Here is an 18,375-nt window from a genome sequence, read left to right on the forward strand (position 1 = left end):
CGGCAAAAAAACTGATTTATGTAATTTACGTAAAAATAAAGTTATTTTGAGACGTGACTGCCTATTTAAAAAGCAACAGAAGTTGTTCATTTGTTGCAGTTTATTTGAATCATTTCTAACATATTTCGAGTGTTTTTTACTCACTTTTTTCTCTCTCACAGTGTTAATCCTTTACAGCTTCAAAAAGCATGTATTATGCAAATTAGGCGATGGCGTCATTTAGCGACTTCTAGTGACTTTTAGGAGATTTTAGTAGGGGAAAAATATCGATTTCAATCGAAAATCGGATTAGCTCTACCCAACGCTGCTTTAAACTTCCCCACAACTTTATCTCTGACCTGTCTGGTGAGTTCTTTGGTCTTCATGATGCTGTTTGTTCACTGGGCCATATCGCCCAGCTCTAGCTTTGGGTTATAAAAACATGTCCCAAGCTTTGTGCATCCCAAAAAGCACTGTACAATTCATCATCCAATAATGGAAAAAGTATTCTACACCTGCAAACCTACCAAGTTATGGCCATCCAATCCAATCTAGCCCTAATCTTTGCCTTTTTATTCCACTCTTCTTTACAGAATTCTTTTAATTCAGACACATTGGGGGCATTTTTTGAGCATGAACGTCCTGTTTAGGACTATGCCACAGCATCTCAATCAGATTCTGACTAGGCACTGCATATATATATTTTTTAAGCCATAGATTAACCCTGCAGAATATATAATATTCAGAGCTGTATATGTATGGATGTATATGGTAATAATATATCCCCGTATGGCTTTGTGAAATTATTTTACTTGGGTAGAGTAGCCACTACAAGTCTTGTAGTTCTCGAGTCTTAAAACAATGAAGTAACGTAGAGAACTACTGCCTTGCGACATATTGAGCGTCACAGAATCACAGTATCATGACATCATCGTTATCAAGAGATGCCCTGTGATTCCAACCCCGGATTGAGAATGTGCAGACCATACTGACCAGACTGTATATAGCTGGACAGAGCATCGTCTCTCAAAAGTGAAGCCACCACATGTCCGGCGCCCCCTGCTGTTCGGTTTCAGAAAGCCGTGTAACTCCACCCATCCCCATAGGTTTCAATGGCAAAACAGACAACTTTCAATCACGTTTTTTTCCAATATACTGTAATTCTACCTCCATTATTTAAATGCAACAGCTAGTGTAACCTCTGTTTATATTGTTATATTTTTATATCCCCCCAGAATTTGTTTTTTAAAACATTATTCAGCTCTATTCAAAAAAGGTGTGGTTATTGTAAAAGGGCTGGTTATGGGCGGGGTTATTCAAATGAGTAGGCTGTCTCTCCACAGTCTTTCTCCCTCCTCTCGTCTCTACTGCGCATACTCCGGTTTCAGGATCGCCAACATGGTGGAAGATTTTGGCTTCGGTTTCATTGAATGAATGGGAACGGCAACACGATTTCCATCTTTTTGTACAGTCTCTGGTGCAGACCGATTGGAGATGCAGTAGATTTGAACGTATAATTTGCTGTCTGCTCATTTCTGTGCCGCTGTAGGTATTCTGTTGTTGGACGTGATCCTGAAATGTTAATTGTGTCTGCTTGGGTGTGCTTCAGAAGAAATCTGTGCTCATTCTGGTTTGGTGAACTGACAAAAGCTGGAGCAAACACAGCCATCTGCTCTTGGTTGGGAAGCCTATGCTGGGTGTAGATTTGGAAGCTCAGGAAATTCGTCACCTCCGCAGTAGGAGCTGTGAGGGGTTTTCTACTCGTGTTAAATTATGCTTCAGTCTATAACAGCGGAATCAAAGTGAGCTTAATCTAATGACCCTTTTAGTAGGGACAACTAAAGGCATTTAGATGTACAGAACTTTTACATTTACCTTGTTTAGTGCAGACTTTCAGACTTTAGACAGTTTGGACTTATCGGAATAGCAGGTATGAAAAAAATACATTTATATTCAGTTCACTTTATATTTTGAGTAAAAATGACCCAAAATATTACCTAAAGTTTATTTAAAGCTGATGTCTGTAAGTTTTGGGATTTAGTGCCCTCTCTGGTGAGAATGGGTAATGGCACCGAGCATGCGGAAGAATCATTTTAAACTGGGTGGGTGTGATGTGGTCTCCTTCCAGAGCGGATGAATCCAATTCCAGGTGATGTTCAGTCAGAGAAAAAGATAGCGAGAGAGCGTGCTCAGTCAGAAACTATACTTCAACTACACACTTTGGTTTTACTATGAGTGAATGAGCTACTGAGTTCTGAGTTTCCCCTTCTGAAGTCTCCATTGCTCCACCAGCCGCTCGCCTTCAGTAAAATTGAGCCGTATCCTGTTTTAGAGGCTGTATGTGTGATTAATGTAAGTACGTAAAGACGCGTGACGTGGCCAGAAAAACTCCCGTGAAAAGTGACCCAACACCCCAGTTTTTAGAATAAATATAATACGCTTAGCAGGAATGGTCATTCCAGCACACTGGTACCATTAAATATAATATTTTATCCATATTCTTCTCCACTCAGAAATGCTTCTGCTTTCAGTTTAGAAAAAAAAAATACGGACTGCCACTATAATATACAAAAAGTGCATCTTCCCTATTGGTTTCTGGTATCATTCATTTGCAATATAAGGTGTGTTATGTACCCCTAACTCACTATCAGTCTTCCCTCTGTGTATTTAAAGGCCCTGTCCCACTGCGATTGCGTCTAAATATCCACTAAAGTACCTCCAAATTTCAGTGGACGCAGTTTAGTGGATATTTAGTGGATATTTAGACCCAATCTGGACGTAGTTTAGTGGATATTTGGACGGCACCGTCCAAGTGGACGTAGTTTAGACGTTGCCGTCCACTTCAGACGCAAAAGTGGTTTTGGTACCTCCCAAAATTTTCGGAATAGACGGCTACTAATATGGACGTCATTTAGTTGATATTTAGACGCAGTACGGACGTATTTTAGTGGATATTTGGACGGCACGTACAGGTGGACGTCGACGTCCATAAAAATATTTTTCTGGCGTCCATCGCTTTTCCACACTTTCCAAGATGCCAGCCAAGAGGAAGGGTTCCGCTAAGACGGCCGCCGCCAAGCGATTTTCCGAGGAGGCAGTTCCAGCTCCCGAGGAACCAACTCGAGCCCCCGAGGAACAAGCTCCAGCCCCCGAGGAGCCTCCTCCTCCTCCCGGTCTGGTCCAGCACATGGAGGAGTATGTTCTGCTGCTGCACCATCACTGCAAGGAATCTGTGGTCCATGGTTGTGTAGAAGAGAATAGATGTGCTCTCTCTTGTAGCTCAAGAAGAAATGATGATTCACTAGAAAAAACAACCATATATGGTTGGAAGTCGACGTCCAAAAAGTGGAAGTCGACGTCCAAAGAGTGGAAGTCGACGTACAAATTTGGAAGTCGGCGTCCAACTTCAATTTAGACGGAATATGGACGTAATTTGGACGCACTGCGTCTATATTTTGGACGCAGCGCGTTCACTCAGTGGACGCAGTGTTTTCTGATAAATTTGGACGTACTTTAGTGGATATTTAGACGCAATCGCAGTGGGACCCCTTAAAGGAATACTTAAAAAGAGAGCGTGATTTTCAGTATACAATTCACCTGCTATTTGATATGCATTTTTAATTACTATGTACTATGACTTTAATGCAGTGAGTCTTTCATTACACGAGGAAATTACACAAGTAACTTGCTCTAATGTCCTACAACCATTATTTAAAATGTAACAGACTACACAAATGAAGATTGCTCTCATGAGCAAAACATTTCACTAATGGTGAGTGAGGCTTGCATGGACACACCCATTATTTAAATACCAAGCTCCAATTGAAAAAAATGTACTCTTTGTGTAATGTACTAACTAGGAATGGGCGATATGGTTCTAAATTAATATCAGGATATTTCATGTTTTTTTTTTTTTTTTTTTGCAATAACAATACTCTTGGCGATATGATAACACCGAAGAAAAAAAATCAAGAATACATTACTGCAACGAAATTGAGGCAAGAAATTAAATTATTTTTATTGATCGTCATTGCATACGATATGATATGGCACACCCCTAACTGAAATATAAAAAAAAGACAAGATTTGTAACAGAAGTAATTAATCCAGAATGTCATGATACTAAAAATGCACTCCAAATATCTCCATATATCCAGGATTAAAGTAAAATAAATGATAAGGGACAGATATAATCTGTATCTAGTAGATATGTAATGGGAAATAAGAACAGTGTGAATTTTTCTTTTACTAAAAACAGCAAAAAATTAGTACCCTGATGTGATGATTAGGGGTGTGTGATATGGCACCATATTTCAGAGTATAATATCGTTCATAGTATTCAAAATTGTCGTTGATATTATTGCATACGATACAATATAGAACACCCCTAGTACTAAGGAATGGTGATTTTTTTTTTTTTTAAGTGTGTCTCAGCTGTTTATGGTAGGTAATATTTACTCAAATATATGTGGTGATTGTTTTACTTATTTATTTTTAGAACACAAAGTGCACAATGATAATTATTTTTAATGCCTTTCCTGAAGTATATTTTACTGCTGATTAAATTAACATTTGGATTTTACTCAAGATTTCCCTTTCACTTGCTTTCTCAATTATTTTGTGTACAAATTATATAATTAACTCAATCACCACATTGTAAAGCGCTGTCACTTTGATCTGAGAATCACCAGTTAAAACCCTTAGATCGTGCTGCTTGCATCTGCAGTCGGAGTCCGAGAGAGCACATCTGGCCATGCTCTTTCTGGGTGGTTGGATGGCGCTCTTTCCCCTCATCACTCCTCATCGTACAACAGTACGTATGGTTTATGAAAGTCTGAAAGCTGCTTTTGAGGTCTGGATCTTTGGTCTTCATGAAATCAGTGGTCTGGAATTCACTTCAAGCTGACTATCATGTGATTCAGTGGTTGGTTCTGCTGTTGGTGTGGAAGCTATCTGCTCCCTGTGCCATGTGTGTGGCCATGCAATGGGTTCATTTTGAAGCATGATGCTTCCACGTATCACGTTACCTCCACTTTATAGCAGAAAAATAGCACTTAATGCCTAATATACCCTATTTACTATGATAGGACTGGAGCGAGGGTACTGTAATAAGCTTTGTTAAGTGAAGAGAGCAATCAATGTCAATTGACTTTTTCAAATGTTCCTGCAAATTTGGCAGCATGAAACTATACAAAACCTCTTGGTGTGCTAAAGCTTTAAGATTTTATTTTACTATAACTAAAGGGCCTAAGACAAAACTCCTAAAAAACAACCCCACATAATAATCCCCCCTCCACCAAACTTTACATTTCACCCAATGCAATGACCCCAGTACCATTCCGCTGGTAGCCACCAAACTCAGGTCCATCGATCCATAAGGTTTAGGAGTGTGTTTATGGGTATATTTAAACATTCTACAGAAGTGCATTTGTGAAGTCAGAAACTGATGTAGATCTAAAAGACCTGGTTGGCAGTCTCCACTCTAATTCATCCCAAATGTGGGATCTATGCTATTGGGTTGAGGACTCTGTGCAGGCCAGTCAAGCTCTTCCACCCAAAACTCGCTCACCCATGTCTTTATACTGTATAGCTTGCTTTATGCACTGGTGTGAAGTCATTTTTTCATATGAAAGCCTGAAATTGCCAAAATTCCCTTGGTTTGCTGAAGCATTAAGTGTTTCCTTTCACTGGAACTAAAGGGTCAGAGCCCAACTCCTGAAGAACAACCTCAAACCATAATCCCCCCTCCACCAAACTTTACACTTAGCACAATGCAGTTAGATAGGGAGGGTTTTCCTGGAAACCACCAAACCCACCATCATCTATTGTAGATCCAACTGTGATTTGTCACTCCAGAGAAGACAATTACCTGAAATGTGCAGCAACATTAATATTTAATATTTAGTAATTATTAATACAGGGTCATGATAACTTATATGATTACCAATTACAATGTTACAATTTCAGATGTCAGTGTATGTAGTATTGTATATTACACAAATATCTTCATTTGTATTCAGTGTGCTTTCTGTAAAAAGGTGTCTTACATAAACTAGAAGCAATTAGAAGTTCAGAATCCTGAAAAATAAATGTATTTCTGCAAATGTAATTTTTATTATCATAAGTAATATTTAATTTGACACAATTTTCTTACAGGATTCAGTCTCAATCCAAGAAAAACCCATAAATTCATAATCAATCTTCTCTTTGACACACAAACACAAAGGTAGTATTGACTGAAGGATTAAGATCTGTGCTTTAAACACAGTTTCCTGTGCTCATTTCAGTGAGCTGTGAGTGAATATATTTCGTATTGAATTATGCCATGCTTTTATCATTTATCTCCAGAGACAACTATGATTTCTTAGGCCAGTGGTTAAGGATCCTGGCGGTTTGAAGGAGCTGTAGACTTCTTCTCACTTTCAGCTCTTGTGGAAAAGACGTGGCCTTAAAGTTCTGGCTGAATGAGGACTTCTGCTGCATTCATGACAAATCCTCTGTTGATCTGTGCATTACACAACATTTGTATTTAGCTTAATTAATTTCGTCTTTTGTGCTGTTTTCCAGGGGGCGTAAGGCCAAGCAGAGGCACGAGAAAAATCTATTCCAATATATCTAAGAGGATGTCTCAATTACGGGGTTCGAGGACGTCTCGTTAAAAAGTTGCAGATTGATTAAAGAAGCGTATAAATGCCTCATCAGCCTGGGACTGGCGGCTTTTTGCAGCCTTGTTTGTCCTTTTTGTTTTAATTACTGAACACTCTGTGCTGCAGGGTACAGGGAAACGTTAAGCAGGTGAGGTTTATTTTGGTTTTATATTGTAAACAACTTGACATAATCAGTGATTTCAGTAACGCATTACTCTAATCTGACCCTTTTTTTCAGTAACCAGTAATCTAACGTGTTACTATTTCCAATCCAGTAATCAGATTAAAGTTACTTATCCAGGTCACTGTGCGTTACTCTCTCTCTCTCCACCTCACACACACACACCGTGCTCCCTTCGCCATCCCCCCTCCCCCAATCACACGTGTCTCGCTTCTGTTATAACGAGGTTTACTCACTGCACTCCCCTGTTTCTCTCTCCACCCGTTGTCATTTATCCGCCAGTTCTCGGGCTCCCTTTCTCTTTATAAAGGCGTTTTTCCCGGCCGCGTCCCAATTCACTAGCCAGGGCAGCGGTCTGCACAGATCTGATTGGCAGAGGAGAGCGTTTGCAGATTTTATAGCACACATGATTGGTCTGCAAGTTTACTGTGCCGCAGAGCGCGTATACCGTAAAGACAAGAAACGTTCCGGTGCTTATGGAGAGATACATTGTTGCTGTTAAAAATGCATTTTGGTTATAATGTTTATGTTAAGGTGGCGGGAGGTGGTGTCTGCAGCTGCTGAAAGTAACTAATAAAGTAACTTGTAAAGTAACTTTTAAAATCAAGTAATCCATAAAGTAACTAAGTCACTTTTTAAAGGAGTAATCAGGAATCGGATTACTTTTTCAAAGTAACTATACCATCACTGGACATAATGTGGTGCAGAAACCGACTGTATCATTCCCACAGTCAAGAAACACTGCGGAAGTCAATGCTTCCGCATTACCCACACATAAACAATTGCAAGAAAAAGTATGTGAACCTTTTGGGATTATACTTAGATTTCTGGATAAATTGGTCATTAAATGTGTTCTGATCTTTGTCTAAGCCACAACAATAGACAAACTCAGTCTGCTTAAGCTAATAACACACAAAAAAATATATGTTTGCATGGTTTTATTGAACAAAACATGTTAATATTCACAGTGAGGGTTGAAAAAGTATGTGCACCTTTGGATTTAATAACTGGTTGATCCATCTTTGGCAGCAAAAACCTTGACCAATCGTTTCCTGTAGTTGCAGATCAGACCTGCACAACAGTCAGGAGGGATTTTGTATCATTCCTCTTCACTAAACTGTTTCAGTTCAGCTATAATATTCTTGGGATATCTGGTGTGAATCACTCTCTTGAGGTCATGATGCCACAACATCTCAATTGGGTTCAGGAGGTCAGGACTCTCCAGAAGGCTCAGTATTTTCTTCTGTTAAAGTCGTTCAGTTGTTAATTTACTTCTATGTTTTGGGTCGTTGTCCTGTTACATCATCCATCCTCTGTTGAGCTTCAGTTGGCAGACAGATGGTCTTAAGTTTTCCTGCAAAATATCTTGGTTAACTTGGAAATTCATTTTTCCATTGATGACAGCAATCTGTCCAGGCCCTGAGGCAGCAAAGCAGCCCCAAACCATGATGCCCCCTCCACCATGTTTCACAGGATGAGGGATGAGGTTTTGCTGATGGTGTGCTGTGCCTTTTTCCCTTTTTCTCCACACATAGCACATAGTGGTGTGTGTTCCTTCCAAACAACTCAATTTTGGTTTCATCTGTCCACAGTATATTCAGCCAGTAGTGCTGTGGAACATCCAGGTGCTCTTTTGCAAACTTCAAATGTGCAGCAATGTTTTTTTTTTGGACAGCAGTGGCTTCCTCCGTGGTGTCCCCCCATGAACTCCGTTCTTGTTTAATGTTTTCCTTATTGTAGATCTGTCAACAAAAATGTTAGCATGTGCCACAGATATTTCTGTAGTTCTTCAGCTGACACTCTAGGATTCTTCCTCACCTCATTGATCATTCTGCGCTGTGCTCTTGCAGCCATCTTTACAGGACTTTACCACGCCTAGGGAGAGTAGCAGCAGTGCTGAACTTTCTCCATTTGTAGACCTGAGTCTGTCTTACCGTGGACACATAAACATCAAAGCTTCTAGAGATACTTTTGTAACCCTTTCCAGCTTCATGCAAGTCGACAATTCTTGAACGTAGGTCTTTTGAGAGCTCTTTTGTACGAGGCATGATTTACATTTATCAAGCAATACTTCTTAAGAACAGCAAACTCAAAACTGGTGTGTGTGTTTTTTTTTATAGGGCAGGGCAGCTTTAACCAACACATTCAATCTCATCACATTGATTGGACTCCAGGTTGGCTGACTTCTGGCTCCAATTAGCTCTTAGAAAAGTCATTAGTCTAAGGGTTCACATACTTTTCCCCCCTTTACTGTGAATGTTTACAGGTTTTGTTCAGTAAAACCATGCAAACATATCACTTTTTTGGGTGGTATTAGTTTAAGCAGACTGTGTTTGTCTATTGTTGTGACTTAGATGAAGATCAGAACACATTTAATGACCAATTTATGCAGAAATCCAAGTAATCCCAAAGGGTTCACATACTTTTTCTTGCAACTGTAGTTGAGTTGTACTGGTTTTAAATAAATAATATCTTTGTAATTGTAATATCCAAGTGACAGTTTGGCAACTTATTTGTACCAAAGTTAATAAAAGGGAACTTAATTCTAACTAAAAATTGAGGGAACTGGTTACACTGCATCCTCTCAGGCCTTCTCTCGTCCTGACTGCAGGATTGGGGAGAGAAACTAAATATGTTTACAGTAATTGTTCTGTCTGATTTCGCTGTCATCTTCTCTTTCTCTGTTCTACTCTGTTGCCAAAAAAATCTACATACCATAGTCTACCTCAGCATACTAAACAGTGTTATATTTTTTAAAAATCTTTCACTGTGCAAATAAAGTGGATGCTTTTTGAAAGTAATGCACTTCTGAAACTTTTCCCTTTGAGTTAAATGTACATATTCACTGGCATAAATGAAGGAACTTGCAGTATTGAATCTGCCTGTGCAATTTGTTGACAGATTCTATGATATTTAATATTTCAGGTAAGGTAAGATTTGTTAGCTTGCAGTCAAACTCAGACTCAACAGTCAGGCACAGTCATTTATTTTACTATTTTTGTTTTTTTTTCCCCCATTTTCTCCCCAGTTTACATGGCCAATTACCCAACCCACTCATTGTCACTTATGCTGGTGCAGCATTGCCAAGTTGCATCACAGCGTGCTTGGAGGAAAGCGCAGAGACTCGGTTCTGAAACATCAGCTCACAGACTTGTGCTGATCGACATTACTCTTTGGAATGATGTGGAGAGAGAGAGCACCATCTACCCACCCAGAGAGAGCAAGGCCAATTGTGCTCTCTCGGGGCTCCAGCAGCTGATAGCAAGCTATATGAACACGATTCGAATCGGCAATCGCTTTTGTGGATTTTTAAATGATTTTTTAAAGTTCTCAAACTGAATTAATTTTAGTGGCAAACCATGACTAGAGCCAGACCCTCACCTGTAATCATGTCACTGGAATGTCTTGCAGTATGTTAGACACCGTGTTGCTTTATTTAGGGTGCGTCAGTGTGTCTTTGCTATCATAATGACTGGAAAAGTATGCCTTGCGTGGCTCAAAATGTGCAAAAAGCATGTTCTGATTCTCTTAATTGATCATAGGTGTGTTTTGGGTGTAAAGCAAAATAAACCAAACCAATCAGCATGTCACTTACAATTCTATTGAGATCCAGGTGTGCTCTGACTTTGGCGGATTGCTATTTTAACTGCGCAGCTACCTCGACAGGTCCAACACTTCTCAGTAGAGGAAACTCACCTGCTTGTTTAAGCTCATTAATTCTGTTTATTGTTGATGTAAATGTTTGCGTAGGTGACAACAGGCACATGGTATGCAAACCTGCCTGATTTTGTTTAAATAATAATTGCACACTTTCTGTAAATCCTATAAACTTAATTTCACTTCTCAAATATCACTGTGTTCATCTGCCATATGCAGTGATGGAAGTAACGGCGCTGAAATAACTTTTTTCAGTATCGAGTAATCTAACTCTAAATCTAATTACTCTGACTGTAACTATAACGCCGTTACCATTTCCGACACCCCGTTACTGCACGTTACTTTAGCCGCTCAATGACCTTTTTTTTTACTTTGCGCATACAGACAAAGGCGCAAGTGTGCGTGTGAGTCACAAGGAACAGAAGGATGGATTGATGGTGGGATGGTCGCTCTAACCCTATAAACAGGGGGGTAACACTTTATAATACTGTTCCATAGTTAATAGTTAACTAAGCAGTAGCTAAGCAGTAACTAATTAATAGCGCTGCATTAACACCTAAATATTTTCTATTAACTACCAGGGAGTACTGAATAATTACTCAGTAGATAGTACTGAACTAATGATTATAGTAGTTCACTATTAACTTCACAATAATTACTGAGACTTACATATCTACCAGAGAACTACTTACTAATTATGTCTCCTTTATAATAACTACTCATTAATTACTGCTCAAATCAACATTAACTACTGAAAACCCTTACATGCCACCTGGGGAACTATAGATCTAAATCAGTCTACACAAACAATTATTCTATCAGTGGTGATATTAAAGGCATATTTGAGTGACACCATTTGTAGTAGTAGTGACATTAATTACCTTATTATCATCATTATCTTCCAAATAATAGCAACATATAGTAAAATACTACAGTGTGTCGTAATCTGCTTAAACCCCATTTTTTAAATAAAATAAATAAATAAATAAATAACGTAATATTATTACATAGTAGACATTATTTATGTTCTCCAGAAGACTCTAAGACTGACTGTACTCAATTTTGTTTTAATGGTCACTGCTTTAATTTTCAGCACCAACCTTATAAACGTTCATATTTAGCCTTGCAGTCTCACAGACTTTTAGTGCGCATTATTAGGGTAATTACGGTAATTCCACAGCACCGGACCGCTAGCCTCTATCAGTGTGTTTTATCTGCTGCTGCAGGTTATTCTATCAGTGGTGATATTAAAGTCAGTGACACCACTTATCATATATTAACCTTACTTACCTTAGTATGCTCAATATCTTCCAAATGTTAGACACACTGAAATGTGCAGTAGTCTGCTTAACCCCCATTTTTGTAATGTTCTGTCAGTGTGTTACAGGTGTTTATTCTAAACCTGTGCTCTTCTTCAGTCCTCCTGGAGATGTGCTCAGTAGAAGTGATGGCTCACATACAGCTTTACTGTAGGTTGTGTCCTACATCCTTATTCTGGGGGGAATCATGTTTAAATGAATAAATATTTGTGTTAGATAACGGACTAGGCATCCCTGTGTTCTTCATAGATAATTAATAAGGGGTCCCTGTCTTCTTTTTTCGGGAGTTAACAGCAGCACATGGTAACCCATTACTAATTACTGAGGAGTTACTGTGTTCTTCTTTAGGAGTTACTGCAAATCATACCACAGTATTATAAAGTGAGAAACATGTTAACTAATTACTAATTACTGAGGAGTTACTGTGTTCTTCTTTAGGAGTTACTGTAGATCATACCACAGTATTATAAAGTGAGAAACATGGTAACTAATTACTAATTACTGAGGAGTTATTGTGTTCTTCTTTAGGAGTTACTGCAAATCATACCACAGTATTATAAAGTGAGAAACATGGTAACTAATGACTAATTACTGAGGAGTTACTGCAGATCATGTCACAGTATTATAAAGTGAGAAACATGTTAACTAATTACTAATTACTGAGGAGTTACTGTGTTCTTCTTTAGGAGTTACTGTAGATCATGTCACAGTATTATAAAGTGAGAAACATGGTTACTAATTACTAATTACTGAAGAGTTACTGTGTTCTTCTTTAGGAGTTACTGCAGATCATGTCACAGTATTATAAAGGGAAATATACATTAATAATAATAATAATAATAATAATAATAATAACACACATTTAACCTAGCTAACTAACACACACACATTTAACCTAGTTAACTAACACACACATTTAAACTAGCTAACTTAGCTTGCTAACTAACACACATTTAACCTAGCTAACTAACACACACGCATTTAACTTGCTAACACACATATAACCTAGCTAACTAACCCACACATAAAAGTTAACTTAGCTAGCAAACGAACACACATAACCTAGCTAACTAACACACATTTAAACTAGCTAACTAACACACACACATAACCTAGCTAACTTAGCCAGTTAACTAACACACACATAACCTAGTTAACTTAGCCAGTTAACTAACACACACATAACCTAGTTAACTTAGCCAGTTAACTAACACACACATAACCTAGTTAACTTAGCCAGTTAACTAACACACACATAACCTAGTTACCTTAGCCAGTTAACTAACACACACACAACTTAGCTAACTTAGCTAGCTAACACACATCCTAAAGCTGGTTAACAACCCACAAAGAGTCCTCCTCTGATCCGAGGGTAAAATCAGCTGGAAAAGATCTCAATATCTTGATTACTAGTTTATTTTCAATCAAATACAGAAATATGAAAGCAGCAGAGTCTCTCTTAATCCTCCTCCTCCAGCAGCAGCAGCAGCACAGCAGAGAATTTACACGAAGGACCGGGAGAGCTGCGTCCGCTGTGAAATTACCGTAATTACCCTAATAGTGCGCAGTAAAATAAATCTCTGTGAGACTGCAAAGGCTGAAGATGCACTTTTATAAGGCTGATACCTAGTATTAAATCAATGATTGTTACATTATTACAGTCTTACAGTCATTTTTAGAGTCTTAGATGCCTTCTGGAGAACTTTCATCAATGTCTTCTATGCAATAATATTACGTTATAATGTAGTTTTTTTCTTCCAAAAATGATGGTTAAGCAGAGTAATACACACTGAAGTATTTTACTATATGTTGCTAATATTTGGAAGGAACTGAGGATAATACGGTAATTAAGGTTACCACTACTACAAATGGTGTCACTTGCTTAATTCAAATATGCCTTCAGTTAATATGCATTTAACTCAAATATGCCTGATTTAGATCTATAGTTCCCCAGGTGGGATGTAAGGGTTTTCAGTAATTAATGTTGATTTGAGCAGTAATTAATGAATAGTTATTATAAAGGAGACATAATTAGTAAGTAGTTCTCTGGGAGATATGTAAGTCTCAGTAATTATTGTGGAGTTAATAGTGAACTACTATAATCATTAGTTCAGTACTATCTACTGAGTAATTATTCAGTACTACCTGGTAGTTAATAGATAATATTTAGGTGTTAATGCAGCACTATTAATTAGTTCCTGCTTAGTTCCTGCTTAGTTACCTATTAACTATGGAACAGTATTATAAAGTGTTACCAACAGGGGTAGTGGGAGGGTTTAGGAAGTTGTTTGCCCCGGTTAACCCCTCCTCTTTCCGGTGAACTTGACCTTCTGGCCGCTGGGCCTGTGGGTTTACCTGTGGTTTGGCGTGGTGAAGTGAGGCACAATTGCGATGATTTGCTGCTCTAATCAATTCAGTGATTGGCGTGGTGGTGTTGTGCCGGGGTCTGAGGCCTTCATTCGGTTTCTGCTGCTCATCTCTGTTGCTTTATCTCTTCCTATCATCACCATTTCACTGTTCCATGGCTTTACTCCTGGTAGGAATATTATAGGATATAGAAATATAGGATTTTTTGTAGAATTTGTTGAGGTTAATGAGAGAATTGTTGTATTATTTTCAGACGTGAACAGGCCACGTTCCGTTTTAAGGACGTTAAGCTCTCTTTAGCTGCTCCGGTTTGTGTGGTGCTGCTGTTCTCTTTTCCTCCTTGGTGAAGCTGTTTGATCCAGCTGTTAAACTGTTATATTAATACCATTAGATTAGATATTAACGGTAATTAGATTGTGTTTTTTGTCCATTATTTAGTTTTGTTTATATATACATTTTTCCTTTGAGTGTGGTTTGGCCTGTTTAATTTCATCCCCAGACGCTCATTTGGTTTTTCTGGGGTTTTTTTGTCAATATTACAAGTATTAGTAATTTTCTTTGGTCATGTGGAGTTTTTCGTTTTGTAACGCCGGACAGATAGGATTGACGCTCGCCGAGTAAAAGGTAAAGACTGGTTTATTTACAGAGTAGTAAACAGAATAACACAGCCAGAGAACAATACTCACACTAAAAGCAGGAGACGTAGTACAGAAAACAGTCCAAGATCCGAAGCCAGAGAGACAGTCTGATAGTTCATCAAATCCGATAATGGCAAAGACAAAAGGCAAAATCCGTAATACAGGAAAAAGGGTCATAATAAAAGGGCAGAAAGAAAAAGGTTTGGAATAACGCTCAGTACGCAACATGAGTCGACAATACCTCGCAAAGAACATATGCTAACAGAACCCAATAAATACAAAACATAGTATTACTATGAACCGGAACAACTTAGAATACAGGTGACTCTGAACGGGGGAGAGTAACGCGATTGGGTGAATGTGAGCGGCTGATGGTGACGTCATCGCCAGTGGGTTTTTGGGAAGTGGAGTTCGGGAGTGTGTGAGGAGAGTCTAGAGACGTGACACGTTTCTATGTTTTGAAATTCAATTTGGGTTTATTTTCATTTTTATTTTTCTAGTAATAATAATAAATACATAATTTATTTTATTTTGTTCAATTATTTTTACAGGGGCGAGTAACAAACGTAATGCAATAGTTACTTTTACTGGTAACTAGTTACATTTATAAGGGACTAACTCGGTTAGTAACTTTTTTGGAGTAGTAACTAGTAACTATAATTACTTTTTCAAAGTAACGTGCCCAACTCTGGCTATATGACATATTTAACTGAAAGCTCTATGAATGCTCTATATCTATAAGTTGATTGGCAGGTCAATTTGTATAAAATATCAGGAAGTACAAGTACAAGCTCAATCCCACATGCTTTAAAGGTACAGAAACAAAACAAATAACCTTTACATAGCTTTTGCATTGGTGCAGCCATTAACACGTGTCTGCAGCTCATTTGTGAGACAGGGATTTTCACTGTAAATATTTGATGATCCTGTTGAAGCATTATCCAGCACAAAGCTGGCATGAAAAATGTGTCAAACAACACGCAAGAGCTCCTGTTTGAATCTGAACACAAATCAAAGCCATCTGTCTGGCGTAGGAGCGTATATCTGTAACGTCAGCATCCCAGTGTTTATGAATGGAGATAACTGCTTAAAATGGCACGGAACGCAGACGCCCGTATGTCCAATGTTTTATTCAGCCTGATCTGAAAGATTTTTTTAGTGAGAGCTTGTTTAGAATAGCTGCAGATTAAAGACCTGCCTAATGCTACTCGACAGAAGCCCTTCATTTAAGGATTAGGCCGTGCATTCCAAAGGAACCGGTGAACTGCAGAGACCGATCACAGCAAAACTAATCAATGACTGGAAGCTTGAAGAAATCATGAAATAAAAAAACTCCCTCATAGAGATGGAGCGCTCTTCTCAATTAGAGCAGAGCGCAGAAGCTACAGTTCAAATATTTATGAGGATGTTTCTGACAAATGGTGAGAGTTCTGGAGTTAATATTTGACACCATCGTCAGGTCAGCTAATCGTGTTGCACATTTCAACCCGTGTGAGTCACAAATCGCTCAAGGGTTTAATTAAAACTTAATATGCAAACAGAGATGGAGTCAGTTTAGCTGCTGCACTCAGAGTCGGTCTACTCTTTTTTTTTTAAATCTCCTTCTAGATGTTTTTGTCCGTTTGCTTTTCTAAATTTTCATGCTTTCTATGAGTAATGCTTTAAGGGTTGTGTTAAAAAGAAGTGAACTGTATCGAACTTCCCCAGCTAGAACAGACTCAGACATCCCAAGTTGCAAAAGTTGATTTCAGGGAGAGTATCATTTTTTTATCATCTTTTTTTCTTTTTGGAAGGCCCTGCCTCTGCTTTCCATTATTTTATTTTATTTATTTATTTATTTTTTAAAAAGCCTTTATTTGACAAAAATTGACAGTTACAATATCACAAAAAAATGCACAACATCAAAAACATTTCATATCATATTACAATAATTATTAATATTTTGTCATGTCTTAGCCCTGTCTCATGTCTCTGTGTGTCTTCCCCACGTGACCTGTACTCCTCTGTGTCTCTTGTCAGTAGATTTCCACCATGTGTTTCTCAATTGTAGCTCCGCCCCTTCCCCAGGTGTTTCTAATTATAGTGTTTCCTGTTTCTTTAAATAGCCCTCGTCTGCCACTTTGTCTCCGTCGGTCTTTGCACCTTCCCCTGTTGTTTTGTCTCTCCGTGTTCTTCCGTGTTTCATAGCCCTAGTCATTGCCCGTGTTTACCTCAGTTAATCTCTTGTGTATGTTTTCTAGTTTCTTGTTTATTTCCTCGTTTCCCAGTCCTCTGCTTAGTGTTTTGTTTCTAGTATATTCCTTGTATATATTTATATCCCTGTTTGTATATAAATATATTTAGTACTTCTTGTTTGTTTAGTTTATGTTCACTAGTTCCTCTCGTTTATTTTGGTTTACTTTATTATTACGTGTTCTTTGTTATTTGTTTATCTTTGTTATTTATATATATATATATATATATATATGTATATTTATTAAATTATTTGTTTCATCCCTACCTGCACTTGTGTCCGCTTTCCTCGTCACCCTGCCTGGGTCATTTCGTGACATATTGCCTCCGCCATGATCTGCTTTCTCTCACTCACTGAACAAATCCCGTCCGGGAGGGGGGAAAAACACTGCCCGCCCACACTAAAAACTGATTGGCTGTCTCACAGACTCTTTGCAGAGAACAGGCCAATCAGAATCCTCTCTGTTTTCTCTCTCTCCTTCCCACGCGCGTTTACTCGTTCTGAATTCTGGGAGATTATATGTGACTCGCGGGCATCAGGGAGCCACTACCGAAATGCAGTTCTAGCAGGAAAACTCTAGAAACAAAGTGCAGCAAGAAAGATTTAATCCCAATAAACACGTATGACAATTAGTAATAGTGAATATAGTGTATATAGAGTCTTTGGTGAAAGCCCCGTCGAAGCCCAGGTCCGCAGCGTCTGGAACCTCGCAGATCCTGCCGTACTTGTACGGCGGGGGCGGAGCCTATCCCCTGGGCAACCGGCGGGACCGAACTGGAGGCGGTGGGGAAGGAGGAGGGCGAAAACGTATGTCAGCGTCTGCAAGCAGGGGAGAACAGGTATGAGGGAGGTCTTTTAAGGACAGGTGGGAGTTGGTGATTGGCTGAGAAAAGTGGCGTGATTTCGAGTTTCCCGCTAGAACCTACGCGGAGCTTTCAGTTCTAGCAGGAAAACTCTAGAAACAAAGTGCAGCAAGAAAGATTTAATCCCAATAAACACGTATGACAATTAGTAATAGTGAATATAGTGTATATAGAGTCTTTGGCGAAAGCCCCGTCGAAGCCCAGGTCCGCAGCGTCTGGAACCTCGCAGATCCTGCCGTACTTGTACGGCGGGGGCGGAGCCTATCCCCAAAAATATAAAAAGATATAATTACCCACAGGAGGATCCTTTACCTGGTTCACGTATTCTGGAAGGAAAACAGTTATAAACAAGCTTGAATAAGGTGTTCAAGATTAAAGTGTTATTTGCTGAGTACGTGTGCATTACAGTAGTTGCGCTCATGTTTTGATAGCATACATTTATTAGGTTCGTTGTATACAAAGTACTTGTATACATAGCTTGAGGCTATTTT

This window comes from Astyanax mexicanus, chromosome 15 (assembly GCF_023375975.1).
Source record: "Astyanax mexicanus isolate ESR-SI-001 chromosome 15, AstMex3_surface, whole genome shotgun sequence".
In the NCBI taxonomy this organism is placed as follows: Eukaryota; Metazoa; Chordata; class Actinopteri; order Characiformes; family Acestrorhamphidae; genus Astyanax; species Astyanax mexicanus.